We start from the raw sequence: 20123 nt of genomic DNA, 5'->3' as shown, positions 1-20123 counted from the left end.
CCGTGGGCTCTTACTTTACTTATCAGGCGACAGTGCGGAACTGAATCTAACGCCTTCCGGAAGTCGAGAAAAATAGCATCTACCTGGGAGCCTGTATCTAATATTTTCTGGGTCTCATGAACAAATAAAGTGAGTTGGGTCTCACACGATGGATGTTTCCGGAATCCGTGTTGATTCCTACAGTGTAGATTCTGGGTTTCCAAAAACTACATGATACTCGAGCAAAAAACATGTTCTAAAATTCTACAACAGATCGACGTCAGAGATATAGGTCTATAGTTTTGCGCATCTGCTCTACGACCCTTCTTGAAGACTCGGACTACCTGTGCTCTTTTCCAATCATTTGGAGCCTTCCGTTCCCCTAGAGACTGGCGGTACACGGCTGTTAGAAGGGAGCGCAAGTTCTTTCTCGTACTGTGTAGAATCGAATTGGTACCCCGTCAGGTCCAGTGGACTTTCCTCTGTTGAGTGATTCCAGTTGCTTTTCTACTCCTTGGACACTTATTTCGATGTCAGCCATTTTCTCGTTTGTGCTAGGATTTAGAGAAGGAACTGCAGTGCGGTCTTCCTCTATGAAACATCTTTGGAAAAAGGTGTTTAGTATTTCAGCTTTACGCCTGTCATCCTCTGTTTCAATGCCATCATCACCCCGGAGTGTCTGGACATGCTGTTTCCAACCACTTACTGATTTAACGTGAGACCAGAACTTTCTAGGATATTCTGTCAAGTCGGTACATAGAATTTTACTTTCGAATTCACTGAACGCTTCACGCATAGCCCTCCTTACGCTAACTTTGACATCGTTTAGCTTCTGTTTGTCTGAGAGGTTTTGGCTGCGTTTATACTTGGAGTGAAGCTGTCTTTGCTTTCGCAGTAGTTTCCTAACTTTGTTGTTGAACCACGGTGGGTTTATCCCGTCCCTCACAGTTTTACTCTACACGTACCTGTCTAAAACGCATTTTACGATTGCCTTGAACTTTTTCCATAAATACGCAACATTGTCAGTGTCAGAACAGAAATTTTCGTTTTGATCTGTTAGGTAGACTGAAATCTGCCTTCTATTACTCTTGCTAAACACGTAAACCTTCCTCCCTCTTTTTATATTCCTATTAACTTCCATATTCAGGGATGTTGCAACAGCCTTATGATCACTGATTCCCTGTTCTGCACATACAGAGTCGAAAAGTTCGGGTCTGTTTGTTATCAGTAGGTCCAAGATGTTATCTCCACGAGTCGGTTCTCTGTTTAATTGCTCGAGGTAATTTTCGGATAGCGCACTCAGTATAATGTCACTCGATGCTCTGTCCCTACGACCCATCCTAAACATCTGAGTGTCCCAGTCTATATCTGGTAAATTGAAATCTCTACCTAAGACTATAACTTGCTGAGAAAATTGATGTGAAATGTATTCCAAATTTTCTCTCAGTTGTTCTGCCACTAATGCTGCTGGATCGGGAGGTCGGTAAAAGGAGCCAATTATTAACCTAGCTCGGCTGTTGCGTGTAACCTCTACCCATAATAATTCACAGGAACTATCCACTTCTAATTCACTACAGGATAAACTTCTACTAACAGCGACTAACTCTCCACCACCGGTTGCATGCAATCTATCCTTTCTACCTGTCTGTACCTTTGTAAAAATTTCGGCAGAATTTCTCTCTGGTTTCAGCCAGCTTTCTGTACCTATAACGATTTCAGCTTCGGTACTTTCTATCAGCGCTTGAAGTTCCGGTACTTTACCAACGCAGCTTCGACAGTTTACCATTACAATACCGATTGCTGCTTGGTCCCCTCATGTCCTGCTTTGCCCCGAACTCGTTGAGGCTGCCGCCCTTTTTGTACTTGCCCAATGCCATCTAACCTAAAAAACCGCCCAGCCCACGCCACACAACCCCTGCTACCCGTGTAGCCGCTTGTTGCGTGTAGTTGACTCCTGACCTATCCAGCGGAACCCGAAACCCCACCACCCTATGACTCAAGTCGAGGAATCTGCAGCCCACACGGTCGCAGAACAATCTCAGCCTCTGATTCAGACCCTTTACTCAGCTCTTTACCAAAGGTCAGCAGTCAGTCCTATCGACGATGCTGCAGATGGTGAGCTCTGCTTTCATCCGGCTAGCGAGACTGGCAGTCTTCACCAAATCAGATAGCCAGGGAGGGTTTCCTCCGATCCATAGCGACACACATCATTGGTGCCGACATGAGCGACCACCTGCAAATGGGTGCAACCTGTACCCTTCATGGCATCCGGAAGGACCCTTTCCACATCTGGAATGACCCACCCCGGTATGCACACGGATTGCACATTGGTTTTCTTCGCCTCTCTTGCTGCCATATCCTTAAGGGGCCCCATTACGCGCCTGACGTTGGAGCTCCCAACTACCAGTAAGACCACCCTCTGCGACTGCTCGGATCTTGCAGACTGAGGGGCAACCCCTGGAACAGGACAAGCAGCCACGTCAGGCCGAAGATCAGTATCAGCCAGAGACAACCCCGGACTTGCGCCCTTCTGAGCTCAGCTTGATTCCTGACGTGAAGGTAGCGTTCTCGCTTTCCGCGTCTGGGTTCCGGGGTTCGATTCACGGCGGGGTCAGGGATTTTGTCTGCCTCGTGATGGCTGGGTGTTGTGTGATGTCCTTAGGTTAGTTAGGTTTAAGTAGTTCTAAGTTCTAGGGGACTGATGACGATAGATGTTAAGACCCATAGTGCTCAGAGTCATTTGAACCATTTGTCGAACTTTGGGGTATTCGGTTCGGAGCTGTTATGGAGATACGTCAGACAATAGACCGCTCCATTCGAACTACCTATACAACTGCCGTAGTTAGGGGTATCTTGCTCTTTCGACATCACTGGCGATGGCTTATATACATGAGCTGTTCAAAAAATATCCGACCTTTTTTAATTGTTGAAATTAACAATGGTATCAGGGCGCGCATGCGCTCATGTTTTCAGGCATATTTAGCACACATACCTGATTTTCTCCACTACTTTGGAACGCTTGCAAGTGGTACACGTTGGATTTAGTATTCTGAGCAAAATGACGTCTTTACATCACATTTGGCTCCAAGCTTGGCAATTCTCAAGTTGAAACCATCGTGTGTTTGTGGACAAAGTAATGGGTACTGCAGGGCTAAAGGAGTGGTAGCCGCTAATCAATGAAGACAGAAGCCAGTTAAGGTACGCCCGCAATATCCGCAAATCAGGTCATTACTGATCCCGCAATATTGCTGGTGAAGCAGAATGGACGAATCACTATCAGAGAAGTTACAGTCTAATCTAAAAGCCGTAAAGTCAACTAACTAACTAGGTGTTACAATAACTAACGTCCGCCCGCGGTAGCTGAGTGGTTAGCACGACAGACTGTCAATCCTAAAAGACCGGGTTAGATTCCCGGCTGGGTCGGAGATTTTCTCCGCTCAGGGACTGGGTGTTGTGTTGTACTAATCATCATTTCATCCCCATCGACGCGCAAGTCGCCGAAGTGGCGTCAAATCGAAAGACTTGCACCAGGCGAACGATCTACCCGATGGGAGGCCCTCGTCACACGCCATTATTATTATACAATAACGAACAACTTAAATTGTAAAGAACACATAGAAAATGTTGCGGTTAAGGCTAACCAAAGACTGCGTTTTATTGGCACGACACTTATAAAACGTAACAGACCTACAAAGGAGACTGCCTACACTACGCTTCTCCGTCCTCTTTTAGAATACTGCTGGAAGATGTGGGATCCTTACAAGATAGGACTTACGGAGTAGATCGAAAAAGTCCAAAGAAAGGCAGCACGTTTTCTATTATCGCGAAATATGAGAGAGTGTGTCACACAAATGATACTGGATTTGGGCTGGACATCATTAAAAGAAAAGCGTTTTTCGTTGCGACAGTATCTTCTCACGAAATTCCAATCACCAACTTTTTCCTCCGAATGCGAAAATATTTTGTTGACACCGACCTACGTAGGTAGAAACGACCACAACGATAAAATAAGGGAAGTCAGAGCTCGTATGGAAAGACACAGGTGATCATTCTTTCCGGGTGCTATGCGAGATTGGAATAATAGAGACTTGTGAAGGTGGTTCGATGAACAATGTGCCATGCACTTAAATGTGACTTGCAGAGTATCCATGTAGATGCAAGTATAGGTGGTCACATTTTTACTATCCCCTGTATGTGCATATCGCTTCACACGACCTTTGTTACCTCAATGTCGATATCGGCATCATTTTCGAAATATGTGAGCTTACTTATATTATCTGTAATGTTAATATACAACAGGAACAATAAGGCTCCCAACACACTTCCCTCTGGCACAAGTGGTTACTTTTACACGTATAGATGAACTCTCCATTTAGAATGAGATGATGTGTCCCCCCTACAAAAATATTTTATTGGCCGTACTTTATACGATGCAGGCAAACGGTCAACTACAATTGTTGTTTACTGTGCGGTAACCTCTAGCGTATCAGAAGCGGTGTAGGAAAATGTTTTCAAATGAGTATACGCACTCGTATTTCGGCAGGTGCACAGTTTTGCCATTTCAATTTTTGCACGTTTTTACAGATACCTTTTCGAAAATTTCGAGCAAAACAAATCGAAATCTTTATTACATCACGAAACAATGAAGAAGCAAATGCGGGTTTGTTCGCAAGCCCGAAGCATTATCTGGTACAAGAATCATTGATTTCAATAAAGTAGCTGTCGATAGGTTTTTTTCGTTGCTAACAAATGTAACTGACAATCACAAACTAATGACTTCTCAAATAACTAATTGTGATGAAACAGGCGTCTCGGTTAATGCTAAAAACCAATCGAACATCGCAGCTTGCAAAGGGAACCGTCCAATGCGATCGTTAACCTCTGCAGAAAGGGGCGAAACTGCAACCATCCTCATTAGTACGTCAGCAAGCGGAGCTGACATTCCTCCTACGATTATTTTTCCACTAAAGAAGAAGCAGAAAGAATTTGAGTTAGGACTGACAGCAGGAGGTTGCGCTGAGGTCCACAGCACCGCATGGATGGCCACAGAGTCATTCTTTGTATGGTTTCCACAATTAGTGGTATTTTCTAAGACATCAAAGCACGTCCCAGTTCTCCTTATATCAGATGGCCACTCAGCTCATACCACGAACAATGACGTTATGGACTACGCGAGGGAGAGTGGCGTTTCTTCACCACCACATTGCTCTCACAGACTTCAGCCGCTTGATGTTTGTTTTATAAATCCTCGTTATAGTGATCAGCTTCGAAAATGGCTGCGAAGCCACGCAGGGAAAGTCGTAACTATCTTTCAAATTTCAACGCTTTTTGGTTCAGCTTTCGTCTAAAGCGCAACAATGAAAACCGCTATTAAAGGTTTCGAAGCTACTGCAATATGGCCCACGGACCCATCCATATTCAAGACGCACACTTCCTATCGGCACACACAACTGACAGCGGACGTGATAGGCCGTCAGATGAAGGGGTTATTATATCTGAACAATTTGAATTGCCTCCAACTAGCACACCAGCTGAAAAAGACGACTCAAACGGGCTGGATAATCAAGGGGACGAGGTTTCAGCGAATTGTTACAATGAACTGCCGCCTAAGAATAACAAAGTTATTGGGGCTAATTGTTCTAATCTTGGGTGCTCTTGGATGACAACTGACAACACAACCTCCTCATTTCATATTTCACCTGAGATTCTGATTTTCTTGTCAAAAGTTAACGAAAGCAAGAAAAGAGCGAGACTGAAAAGGGGGAACTACGTTGTTTTAACTGATTCGCCGTACAAAAAAGAGTTAAAAGTCATTAATGGGAGAAATAGAAAAAAGAACTTTGACAAAGAAGAAAGAGCAAACAGAAAACTTTTTGCGAAAGAGAATAAAATTAAGAACTCAAAAACGAGAGAAAGAGCCTGAAGATAAATGGAAGAAAGGAGTAAGAATACTATACTAACGAGAGTGATTATGAGGTAAGTTCTGACTGTCAGTGTGTATATTGTGGTGGGTTATATTCAAAATCAGTTGGAGGTTGGGTCGCTTTTTCCACGTGCAAAAAATGGACACACGAATCTTGTGCAGGAATAGATAGCGAAGATGATGAGTGTCTCCCCGTGTGTGAATTTTGTAAACAGCCTCAAGAAAAGGATACGATACATGAAAACTGTAGTTTGACATTAATACTCACTTTAAACTAAAAAAAATACCGAGCAAGCCAATATTTTCTGCATTTCCGATAATTTTATACGTTTTTGTAATCACTTGTATTTACCACCCCATTCTGCCGCGTGCAAATGATATAAATTTCTGTTTTTGAGTGAGAAAATATTGTTGTTTTATTTTATGGCAATGTTCTTATATTTTTGTGATTAATACATCATAATGTGTTCATATAAAAATTTGTAACTCTCTTATTTATCAATTTTGTACATTTAATCAAAGTTTTCAACTGTGTACCCCATTATACCTTGGATTCCCCAACGTGTCGGATAAGAAAGATAAAAATACAATCACTACTCGTTTCTTCAACGACAATTTAAGCTGTGTTCTGTGGTTCCTCCCAGAGTTCATCACGATATATTCCGAAAAAAATCATAGTTAACGAACGTTATAAATTGCTCTAGAAACGAAGGCAATCCCAGTTAACATTTAATAAGGCCACTGGTATCCTTCGAAATGCAACTAATCAAAGTAATGCAGAACGTCGTGGGTCACAGCGGATGGGTGGAATCGAAATATGACATTTACCCACGATCGCTTCTTTTTGTCAATTTGTGCCATTAATTTCTCTGCTCCCTAATCTGATTTCGTATCTCCCCATCAGCTATTCGATCAAAACTTTTTTAGCATTCTTCTACACCACCACATTTCGGAAGTTTCTAGTCGTCTCCTGTTTGGGGAACCAGGCATGTTAACTGCTTATTCGCAATATATTTATTCCGAAAGGCAAAAGGAACCCCGAAAACAATGAAAATAATTTTGTTTATTGGTGACTGTACCAGTTTGATTTACACTTAGTGCGAATATGAAAGTATTTTATTCCAAATCCTTATTTGAAGGTACTAAAATGTCGGTTTAAATGGCAGCTTGCTATGTAAGACATGCCCACTTGTTTCTCTGTGCCATCTCTTCTTTGAGATGATAAGCCTAGGGACATTTTACCCGTAGTTTTTGAGCTTTCACCTATTGAATACATTTTTTCTTGTCTCGTAGTCAGTTGTTTGCTACAGTAATAACGTTTCTGAACAAAACAAATGCCAAGATCTACCCACAAAGTTTTCGAGAGAAGTTCTAGAAGACTTGCAAGAAATAAAAAAGTAAATATCATGAAACAAATGTTATGTTTTTGTACAGCATGCATACTATTGGAAAGTGAAAGAAACTATGAATTTAAATGAGTGCATGTACGACGTTAAGTGCAATGCAACTTTAAATTTTCCGTAACTTTTCTAACTAAATGTACCTTTCCTCTCAAACCATTTATCCCAGAACCATGGAATTCTAACGGTCAGTTTTCTTACTCGAGGGCATGAAGAGTCGAGGGATATGAAAGGGAAGCAGTGGTTGGGAAGGGAGTGAGACAGGGTTGTAGCCTATCTCCGATGTTATTCAATCTGTTTGCTGAGCAAGCAGTAAAGAAAACAAAAGAAAACTTCGGAGTAGGAATTAAAAACCATGGAGAAGTTGTATTATAATGAACACTATGGTCTTTTTATTTTTGAAATTTGCCTGCAAAACCTCTCTTTCAAAATTTTTCTAAAAATTTCAGTATTAATATATTATTCATGAAAAATTGTTAGCTTGTTGGAAAACAGTGGAAATGCATGTAAGTAATGTTTTGTGTTTTACCGTTAATATAACACAACTTAGAATAAGGATCATATAAATAGATCAGTTAACATGGTGGAGATGGAAGATACGTTCTCCCCGTGAATATTGTGTTTAAAAACAAATGAATATTTTCAAATCAACAGCTCATTTCATGAAGTCATAACTAGAAGTGAATAATCTCCACAAAAATTGGTAAGTTAATTACTTTGGTGCAAGAAAGTCTCCATCATTAAGGAGAACGATGTTTTCAATAACTTGCCGGCAGCCACAAAAAGCTTTACTACTGACAGATTTCAGTTTACGAGGAGCCTAAAGGATTTCTTGCTAACCATCTCTTCCGACACCATTAATGAATTGAATTATTTATTAGAACTAGCGCGCGCGCGCGATTGAGAGAGAGAGTGTGTGTGTGTGTGTGTGTGTGTGTGTGTGTGTGTGTGTGTGTGTGTGTGTGTGTGTGTGTTAGAGAGAGAGAGAGAGAGAGAGAGAGAGAGAGAGAGAGAGAGAGAGAGAGAGAGAGAGAGAGAGAGAGAGAGAGAGAGAGAGGGGGGGGGGGGGGGTCAAATAATACGTGTACAATCAGAAGTGTGACTAAATTTTCATTCCTCGTTCAATGTGTGTGTGTGTGTGTGTGTGTGTGTGTGTGTGTGTGTGTGTGTTAGAGAGAGAGAGAGAGAGAGAGAGAGAGAGAGAGAGAGAGAGAGAGAGAGAGGGGGGGGTCAAATAATACGTGTACAATCAGAAGTGTGACTAAATTTTCATTCCTCGTTCATGATCAGTCCATTTGCGGTCTGTGGATAGTAAATTAGCATATTATTTTCCCATTGAGTATCTCCCCATTATGGATCAATTTCAATGGAAAGTACATATAATCTAATCCTCTTGTCTGCCCCACTTCTGTTGAAGGTTACACATCACACAAATACCTTGTTGTTGTTGTTGTTGTCTCCAGTCCACAGACTGGTTTGATGCAGCTCTCCATGCTACTGTATCGTCTGGAAGCTTCATCTCCCAGTACCCACTGCAACCTACATCCTTGTGAATCTGCTTAGTGTATTCATCTCCTGGACTCCCTCCTCGATTTTTACCCTCCACGCTGCCCTCCAATATTAAATTCGTGATCCCTTAATGCCTCAGAACGTGTCCTACTATCCGACCCCATCTTCTAGTCAAGTAGTGCCACAAAGTTCTCTTCTCCCGTATCCTATTCAATACCTCCACATTAGTTATGTGATCTACCCATCTAATCTTCAGCATTCTTCTGTAGCACCACATTTCGAAAGCTTCTATTCTCTTCATGTTCAAACTATTTATTGTCCATTATTCACCTCCATACGTGGCTACACTGCATACAAATACTCGGAGAAAAGACTTCCTGATACCTAAAGCTATACTCGATGTTAGCAAATTTTTCTTCTTTAGAAACACTTTTCTTACCATTGACAGTCTACATTTTATATCCTCTCTACTTCGACCGTCATCAGTTATTTTGCTCCCTAAATAGCAAAACTCCTTTACTACTTTAAATGTCTCATTTCCTAATCTAATTCCCTCAGCATCACCCACCTTAATTCGACTACATTCCATTATCCTCGTTTTGCTTTTATTGATGCTGATCTTATATCATCCCTTCAGGACACTTCATTCTGTTCAGCTACTCTTCTAGGTTCTTTGCTGTCTCTGAATTACAAAGTCATCGGCAAACCTCAAGGTTTTAGTTTCTTATCCATGGATTTTAATTTCTACTCAGAATTTTTCTTTTGTTTCCTTTACTGCTTGCTCAATAAACAGATTGAATAACATTGGGGATAGTCTACAACCCTGTCTCATTCCCTTCCCAACCACTGCTTCAATTTCATATCCCTTGACTCTTATAACTGCCACCTGCTTTCTGTACAAATTGTAGATTGAATTCGCTCCCTGTATTTTACCCCTGCCACCTTAAGAATTTGAAGGAGAGTATTCCAGTCAACATTGTCAAAAGATTTCTCTAAGTCTACAAATGTTAGAAACGTAGGTTTGCCTTTCCTTAATCTACTTAATAAGGTAAGTCGTAGGGTCAGTATTGCCTCACATGATCCAGTATTTCTACGGAATCCTAACTGGTCTTCCCTGAGGTCGGCTTCTACCATTTTTTCCATTCGTCTGTAAAGAATTTGCGTTAGTATTTTGCAGCTGTGACTTATTAAACTGATAGTTCGCTAATTTTCACATCTGTCAACACCTGCTTTCTTTGAAATTGGAATTATTTCATTCTTCTTGAAGTCTGACGGTATTTCGGCTGTCTCATGCATCTTGCTCATCAGACGGTAACGTTCTGTCAGAGTTGGGTCTCCCAAGGCTGTCAGTAGTTCTAATGGAATGGTGCCTACTCCCGGGATCTTGTTTCGATTAAGGTCTTTCAGTGCTCTGTCAAACTCTTCACGCAGTATGTCATCTCCCATTTCATCTTCATCTACATTTTCTTCCATTTCCATTATATTGTCCTGAAGTACACTGCCCTTGTATAGATCCTCTATATACACCTTCCACCTTTCTGCATTCCCTTCTTTGCTGATAACAGGGTTTCCATCTGAGCTCTTGATATGCATACAAGTGAATCTCGTTTCTCTAAAGGTCTCTTTAATTTTCCTGTAGGCAGTATCTATCTTACCCCTAGTGATATGCGCCTCTACATCCTTACGTTTGTCCTCTAGATATCCCTGCTTAGCCATTTTGCACTTCCTGTCGATCTCATTTTGAGACATTAGTATTTCTTTTTGCCGGCTTAATTTACTGCATTTTTGTATTTTCTCCTTTCATAAATTAAATTCAATATATCTTCTGTTACCCTCTTTCTCTGCGCATGTCAAGTTCCGTAGGCCCAAATTGAGGAGCAAATCTTCAAGGTCATGGAACGTGTCAGTATCTACATCTACATGCGTACTCCGCAAGCCGCCTAACGGTGTGTGGCGGAGGGTATCCTGAGTACCTCTATCCGTTCTCCCTTCTATTCCAGTCTCGTATTGTACGTGGAAAGAAGGATTCTCGGTATGCTTCTGTGTGGGCTCTAATCTCTCTGATTTTATCCTCGTGGTCTCTTCGCGAAATATAAGTAGGAGGGAGCAATACACTGTTTGACTCTTCGGTGAAGGTATGTTCTCGAAACTTCAACAAAAGCCCATGCAAAGCTACGGAGCGTCTCTCCTGCAGAGTCTTCCACTGTAGGTTATCAATCATCTCCGTAACGCTTTCGCGATTACTAAATGATCCTGCAACGAAGCGCGCTGCTCTCCGTTGGATCTTCTCTATCTCTTCTATCAAACCTATCTGGTGTGGATCCCACACTGCTGAGCAGTATTCAAGCAGTGGGCGAACAAGCGTACTGTAACCTACTTCCTTTGTTGTCGGATTGCAGTTCCTTAGGATTCTTCCAATGAGTCTCAGTCTGGCATCTGCTTTACCGACGATCAACTTTATATGAACAGTCCATTTTAAATCACTCCTAATGCATACTCCCAGATAATTTATGGAATTAACTGCTTCCAGTTGCTGACCTGCTATTTTGTAGCTAAATGATAAGGGACCTATCTTTCTATACATTCGCATCACATTACACTTGTCTACATTGAGATTCAATTGCCATTCCGTGCACCATGCGTCAGTTCGCTGCAGATCCTCCTGCATATCAGTACAATTTTCCATTGTTGCAACCTCTCGATACACCACAGCATCATCTGCAAAAAGCCTCAGAGACTTTCCGATGTCATCAACCAGGTCATTTATGAATATTGTGAATAGCAACGGTCCTATGACACTCCCCTGCGGCACACCTGAAATCACTCTTACTTCGGAAGACTTCTCTCCATTGAGAATGACATGCTGCGTTCTGTTATCTAGGAACTCCTCGATCCAAGCACACAACTGATCTGATAGTCCGTATGCTCTTACTTTGTTCATTAAACGACTGTGGGGAACTGTGTCAAACGCCTTGCGGAAGTCAAGAAACACGGCATCTACTTGTGAACCCGTGTCTAAGGCCCTCTGAGTCTCGTGGACGAATAGCGCGAGCTGGGTTTCACACGGCCGTCTTTTTCGAAACCCATGCTGATTCCTACAGAGTAGATTTCTAGTCTCCAGAAAAGGCATTATACTCGAACATAATACGTGTTCCAAAATTCTACAACTGATCGACGTTAGAGATATAGGTCTATAGTTCTGCACATCCATTCGACGTCCCTTCTTGAAAACGGGGATGACCTGTGCCCTTTTCCAATCCTTTGGAACGCTTCGCTCTTCTAGAGACCTACGGTACACCGCTGCAAGAAGGGGGCAAGTTCCTTCGCGTATTCTGTGTAAAATCAAACTGGTATCCCATCAGGACCAGAGGCCTTTCCTCTTTTGAGCGATTTTAATTGTTTCTCTATCCCTCTATCGTCTATTTCGATATCTACCATTTTGTCAACTGTGCGACTTCAAGAGAAGGAAGCACAGTGCAGTCTTCCTCTGTGAAACAGCTTTGGAAGAAGACATTTAGTATTTCGGCCTTTAGTCTGTCATCCTCTGTTTCAGTACCATTTTGGTCACAGAGTGTCTGGACATTTTGTTTTGATCCACCTACCGCTTTGACATAGGACCAAAATTTCTTAGGATTTTCTGCCAAGTCAGTACATAGAACTTTACTTTCGAATTCATTGAAAGCCTCTCGCATAGCCCTCCTCACACTACATTTCGCTTCGCGTAATTTTTGTTTGTCTGCAAGGCTTTGGCTATGTTTATGTTTGCTGTGAAGTTCCCTTTGCTTCCGCAGCAGTTTTCTAACTCGGTTGTTGTACCACGGTGGCTCTTTTCCATTTCTTACGATCTTCCTTGGCACATACTCATCTAACGCATATTGTTCGATGGTTTTGAACTTTGTCCACTGACCCTCAACACTATCTGTACTTGAGACAAAACTTTTGTGTTGAGCCGTCAGGTACTCTGTAATCTGCTTTTTGTCACTTTTGCTAAACAGAAAAATCTTATTACCTTTTTAATATTTCTATTTACGGCTGAAATCGTCGATGCAGTAACCGCTTTATGATCGCTGATTCCCTGTTCTGCATTAACTGATTCTAATAGTTCGGGTCTGTTTGTCACCAGAAGGTCTAATATATTATCGCCACGAGTCGGTTCTCTGTTTAACTGCTCAAGGTAGTTTTCAGATAAAGCACTTAAAAATATTTCAATGGATTCTTTGTCCCTGCCACCCGTTATGAACGTTTGAGTCTCCCAGTCTATATCCAGCAAAATTAAAATCTCCTCCCAGAACTATAACATTTCCCTAAGGGGCTCCATCACTAGCCTAACGTTGGAGCTCCCAATAACTAATAAACCCCTCCCCCCGTGTGCCTGCTCGGACCTTGCTGAAGGAGCAGCCACATGTCCATTCACAGGCAGAGCGGGCGATGCCACACGGCCAGCCTCCACATTGACCCTCCGCCTCGTGCGCCGCGAACGCCACTGAACCCGCCACTCCCCTTGGGGAGAGGGTGGCCCAACCGCGCCCGGTACCCGCGAAGATCTCTCGACAGCAGGGACAGTGGGTGAAGCATCTAATACCTGGGGTGCACCATGCGACGCACCAGACTCCCCACTGCCGCTACACTCCGAGGCAGCAGCCTGAAGACGGCTGACCGCGGCCATCAACACGCTCAGCTGTTCGCGAAGAGTGGCCAGCGTCCGTACACAGCAGTCACACATCCTATCCATCCTAAGGAATCAATTTACCGAAGAGACTTAATCAACTTTTAAGTAGACTGCTAATTCACTAAAGGCGATTGATTACTGACTAAACTGTGATTGCTAATCACTTCTTGTGGAAAACAATGAAAATAGCACTACCTGTCTCTGGACTGTATTCAAAACAAACACTAGCACTACTGGCACTATGGCTGACTACAAGGATTCTCTCTGACTGTATTCAAAACAAACATGAAATCTATGTAACACTATTACTAGCACTCGACAATTAAAGCTTCCTAAAAGCAAAAACACACGGAAGAAGAAGTGACAAGTAAGAAAAATAGAGTTAATACTTAAATTAAGGTAGCTCGCTGCACAGCAGACGTGAAGCAGCCGGCGGTTAGGGCGACACATGAACTTACAACAAAAAAGTAATAACAGATAGAAATACATGTTCATGAACCTGAGAGAAAATCAGTCCATAAGTTTAAGCAAACGCTATCAGCAGTACAATGAGAATCAGCTTAATTTTTCAATTAACTCCTCGACAGAATAAAAGGAGTGACCCATGAGGAAACACTCCAGTTTCGATTTGAAAGCGCGTGGATTACTGCTAAGATTTTTGAATTCGAGTGGCAGCTTATTGAAAATGGATGCAGCAGTATACTGCACACATTTTTGCACAAGAGTTAAGGAAGTCCGATCCAAATGGAGGTTTGATTTCTCCCGAGTATTAACCGAGTGAAAGCTGCTTATTGTTGGAAATAAACTAATATTGGTAACAAGAAACGACAATAAGAAATATACATATTGAGAGGCCAATGTCAAAATACCCAGACTCCCTGAACAGAGGTCGACAAGAGGTTCGTGAACTCACACCACTTTTTGCCCGAACCTCTCGTTTCTGAGCCAAAAATATCCTTCTAGAAGGGGAAGAGTTACCCAAAAACATAATACCATACGACATAAGTGAATGGAAATAAGCAAAGTAGACTAATTTACTTGTCGAAGTATCACTCACTTTCGGCACCGTTCCAATAGTGAAAATGGCAGTATTAAGTCTTTGAACAAGATCCTGAACGTGGGCTTTCCACGACATCTTACTATTTATTTGAACACCTAGGAATGTGAACCGTTCAGTTTCACCAATCATATGCCCATGCTGTGAAATTAAAACGTCAGGTTTTGTTGAATTGTGTGTTAGAAAATGTAAAAACTGAAGCTTACTGTGATTTAACGTTAGTTTATTTTCTACAAGCCATGGACTGAGGTCATGTACTGCACTACTTGAAACGGAGTCAATGTTGCACACAACATCCTTTACTACCAAGCTAGTGTCATCAGCAAACAGAAATATTTTAGAGTTACCCGTAATACTTGAGGGCATATCATTTATATAAATAAGGAACTGGAGCGGCCCCAACACTGATCCCTGAGGAACCCCCTCCCCCTTGACAGTACACCACTCAGATCCCTCATCACACTGTATTACTTTCCCCCATTCCCGTAGATCGTTCCCTAATGATCTTCCTGAAACACTCTACAACTTCTGATTCTGTCAGTTCTTACAGGTCACATCTCCTTAAATTCCCACCTTTTTCCAGTTTCTTCAGTTTAATCTACAGTTCATAATCAATATATTGTGATCAGAGTCCACATTTGCCCCTGGAAATGTCTTACAATTTAAAATCTGGTTCCTAAATCTCTGTCTTACCATTATATAATATAAATGAAATATTGCAGTATCTCCAGGACTCTTCCACGTACACAATCTTCTTTCATGATTTTTGAACCAAGTGTTAGCTATGATTAAGTTATGCTCTGGGCAAAAACCTACCAGGCGGCTTCCTCTTTCATTTTTTACCCCCATTCCATATTCACCTACTACGTTTCCTTTTCTTCCATTTCCTACTGTCGAATTCCAGTCACCCATTAATATTAAATTTTCATCTCCCATCACTATCCGAATGATTTCTTTTATCTCATCACACATTTCATCAATTTCTTCATCATCTGAGGACTACTTTTACGACTTTGGTAGGCGTGGGATTCGTGGCTATCTTGGCCACAACAATGCGTTCACTATGCTGTTTGTAGTAGCTTACCCGCATTCCTATTTTTATTAATTATTAGACCTACTTATGCATTAGCTTCATATTAGCCTTCCTAATACTAAAATCTATATCCGATGTTAACAATGACGCCGGTGGATGGACTATCAGGAAATTACTGACCGTCGAGAAAGTCACAAATATAACCGACAAGCTAATGGGCCCTTCACAGGAAAAGGTTTTTTGCCAGAAAACGGGGAAAATTGAAACCCAGCAAATGAGTAAAAAAATGTATATTCACTGACAAAAAAAATAGTGTACGCACACAACTTACACAACAATAGTCTGGGATTACTCTATTACGTAATACAGTTTTTGTGATTGTATCTTGCAGCTTTAGTTATTTTTAATTAAAAGAGGCTTTAAAAGGACAGAAAGAACGCGTTGGACTACGCTACAGATCGTTCTGTTAGCACAGTCTTTACTTTGTAATCACTTTCGTTGACTTCGGCAACTCTCAACAGAAATCTCCAACCTAACCGAGACAATGTGCTGCGATACAGCCGAGATCATGACAAGAGAATGGGCTACATCACACTCGAAGTAAATGTATATAGGTAAGGATCCCCATGACCTGTATACGTTTGTTATAAAAAATCTCCAAGCCCCTCTCCTCAAATAGACCGCAATCTTCTCTTGACCTTCAACTGTTACTATTTCAGAATTAAAAACCAGATTCAAAGAAAATTTGGCTACAAGGCACAAAACTAGAAAAATAAAAATAATAAAAGTGAGAACGTGAAACATGTTAGCAATAACCATAAACAGGAGATTTACAGAAAATATAATTGAGAAAGGAAATCATTAATATTATCGACCGTTTAGGAACTCTAGGCTACGAAATGGATAAAACCACATATCGAATAAGTGGTGGAAGAGTTAGTGTGTTTTAAGATTAAATCCAAACAAGAATTAGAGAAAAATATATCGAAGCAAGGCCTCTATTACGAAAAATTGCTAAATCTCGAGACAAATTGTGTCCTTCTGTATTAGATGAAATGTTTTGGCCCCTAGTACGGATGAAACAGTATCTGCAGTATCAACAGGAACTTCGGACATGTGTTTCATATTTCATCCAAGCCTGCAGTCTATAAATATTTAAACAAAATACTAAAACAAAATACCACTACAGGGGAATTACTTACGAAGTAGTTCTTGGTAAAGAAACACAGGACACAATTACGTATGTAGGCTTAATACGAATTACAACTGTGTTTATAAATCGCTATAGTTGCCTTGGACTAACGACGAGCAAATATCAATATAACCTGTACGCTTTTCAAAGCTGTTATCCATGAAAAAGCCAAACTACGTATCGTGAACAAAATATAATTTAACACCGAAACAATGACATTAGCTGACAATGGGCACAGACTTTAGTCAATGGGCACTGTTGAAAATTTGTGCCAGACCAGGATTAGCACCCGAGTCCCCTGGTTACGAGGGAGAGGCAATGATCACTGTGTCCGAATTACACAGTGGTCAACAGAATAGCACGAACTGCCCGAGCATGCCGTTCTTTAGATCCAAATTCTCAATTTCTCCATAGACTGCTAATGCACTGCTCCTTGAACATAATCCTCCTCCCTTTAATTATACAGTACATGGCCAAAAAAACAGACACCGAATATATGCAAACTTGGCCTTACGAACATTGCAGACGTCGTCTATGTAACACACGTCAAACTTCAAAGAATTTACCAATTCGTTGCATTGTTTACTATAGACCACAAATCAAGTAACGTAAAAATAGCACTGCGTCTATTGAGATCATGATTCAGAGTTAAAAAAAACTAATAAGTCGCCTACATATTACAGTTGCTGCCGAAAGAGGAGAACCATTATTTTCCCACAAAAGGAAATATAGTTAAAATTACGCTTCTATTTCGGTTAGTTTATGCGGTTACTAAAATTTGCAGTGAAAGTTACATAGTGGACTCTACCCTCCCCCCACCAGAAACGTAGTTATCGTGGCTGTTGTGAGACTTTTGTACACAGTTAGAGAAAGTGTGTTAAATGTGGCGCGGACGGAAACGCTAGGCTACGCTACAGGGCAATCTGCTCGCACAACGTTTAGTCGGCATTCATAATCGTTGGCGTAAACAACTCTCAATCAAATTACCACCTTCCAACCTAACTTAGATCTCGGGCTACACTACCAATCGGCCTGTCATCACAACCAAAAATTCATTGAGGGGGGTGGGGGGATTTCCTGTAGCTCTCTCTAATGTATCTCTAGGCAAAACTGCCAGTTTTGTCAGACTCAACAGCAAGATTTAGCAATGGTAAACACTTTTGAGACGGCTCGTAATTTTAGAATAGTCCTCTTCGTCTTACTTGGCATAAATTGTTCGCTGGCGTCCCAGCAGCTAGCTCCCTCAGTGTCTGCTTCTGCCATCGCACCACGCTAGTCTCCTGTTGTCCTAGCAGACCGAACACACCGCACATCCGATACCTTCGGAACCACTCACTGGCCAGTTAGCAACTGAGCGGAACACTGTTTACATCGTGAAAGGAAAACTATGCAAAGATGTACACTTAAATGGCACGACTGAGTAGCACACACACAGTAATATCTGAGGAATGTCCTTCGACACGCGCAGAACGAAAGTCTTCTCGCGAACGTACAGCGTCTCTGAAAAAAAATCTCGTGACTATATTCCGGCGTTACGGCCAGGTTCTCATACAAATGAGCAAAAAAGGGTACATTTGAAATTCTTTTTGAGACAATGAAAATACATTCGAAAGATCTGTTTGGGAATTACGAGTGATAATACTATGAGCTTAATTTTAGATTTTCAATAAAAAATGGCGCCCGTAATTATGATTTGATCAAGGGCCTGCGAGACTGGAGTACGCAGAGCGCGTGCAGTGTGGCACCTCATATGTTACCTGAATTCAAAAATGGGTAACATCAGTTGATACTACATTATTCCTCTGAAATTGAAAATGGATAACATCAGTCGATAAAACATAAAATTTATGGGAGCGTATACCTAACCGCAATGAAACAACCTTAAATTTAACGATACAGTGCTAATTCGAACTTTGAGTTCGATTTTTGAGGGTTTGTTTCACTCCTTATGCCTACACAAAAATTAGTTAATATTAACAAATGTCATATTATAGCTATAAGTTCCTAAGAAAAGTGTTTACTTTTAGGGGTCAGAGGTAGAAGTTAAGAGATCGAACCACTTTTAATTTATGCTGCATGCCGTTCTGAGAAAATAGTTACCCGAAAAAAATGTGTTCAAAGTTTAGGGAAAACATTTAGTTATATTATTACTTCGATTTGCATGAACTGAGTGTTACATATATATTTTTAATGTCGCTGAAAACGAATCTGAAGTCAGATTTTCAATATTCAAAACAGCTAATCCAATACGGAGGGCAACCGATTATGTTTTGACCAATTTTTACCAAAAATGTATTTTCGTTATTTACGTTTAGTCTGCAAGTCAAGGAGTATTTATCAACCCTTCCTCTACCTCTGATTGTTCCTAGACAGCAACTTCCTGTTCTTCTTGGCAGGAAAAGCCGATCTGTCAAAGCTGGATATGCAGCACTCGGCAGCCTGCACTTGATATTCGTCCGTATTTTCGGTGAGTATGTTTGCATGCATTCTGCAGTATGAATCATTTTGAGCACGTGCGACACGGGACGAGTTATCATCTACATCTATATGGATACCCTGCAAAACACATTTAAGTGCCTGGCAAAGGGTTCATCGAATCACCTTCACAACTGATAATTAATTGAAACCCTCAGCTGCCGACAGGTGTTGTTGATATACTTCGATGGGGACAGCTGAAAAGTGTGCCCCTACTGGGACTCGAACCCAGAATCTCCTGCTTACAAGGCAGACGCTCAATCCATCTGAGCCATCGAGGGCACACATGAACAGCACGACTGCAGGAATTTATCCCTCGCACGCTTCCCGTGAGACTCACATCCCCAACCGTCCACAATCCGCATACGTAATGTACTTAATAGGTATTTGTCCATCCACTCATTACTGGCTCACACTAAGGTGACGATTCCCGTAAGAGTTCCGGCAACCTGTGCGCATTCGCACAGACGAAGGTCAATGGCTGGGTAACGTTTAACCATAGATATGAAGATAGTAACTGCTCTCGAAAGAACAGGCGCCACTGACGACCTTGCAACTCTTCTAGAATACATGATAGACCGGCCGATGTGGCCGAGCGGTTGTAGGCGCTTCAGTCGGGAGCCACGCGACCGCTACGGTCGCAGGTTCAAATCCTGCCTCGAGCATGGGTGTGTGTGATGTCCTTAATTTAGTTAGGTTTAAGTCGTTCTAAGTTCTAGGAAACTGATGACCTCAGATGTTAAGTCCCAAAGTGCTCAGAGCCATTTGAACCATCAGTTCCTATGTTTACACACTACTTACAGTAACTTATGCTAAGGACAACACACACACAACCATGCCCGAGGGAGGACTCGAACCTCCAACAGGGGGAGCCGCGCGAACCGTG

The 20123-nt window shown here is 41.7% G+C and overlaps 1 non-coding gene across 1 annotated transcript; it reads right to left on the bottom strand.

Moving 5' to 3' along the window:
- Positions 1-19444: 19444 nt before the first annotated feature.
- Positions 19445-19519, bottom strand: Trnat-ugu (transfer RNA threonine (anticodon UGU)). The gene has a single exon. It is a non-coding gene; the product is annotated as a tRNA-Thr (tRNA).
- Between the last annotated feature and the right edge of the window lie 604 nt (positions 19520-20123).

This window comes from Schistocerca gregaria, unplaced genomic scaffold (genome assembly GCF_023897955.1).
Source record: "Schistocerca gregaria isolate iqSchGreg1 unplaced genomic scaffold, iqSchGreg1.2 ptg000043l, whole genome shotgun sequence".
Taxonomy (NCBI): domain Eukaryota; kingdom Metazoa; phylum Arthropoda; class Insecta; order Orthoptera; family Acrididae; genus Schistocerca; species Schistocerca gregaria.
This window is presented reverse-complemented; position numbering and strand designations above follow the sequence as displayed.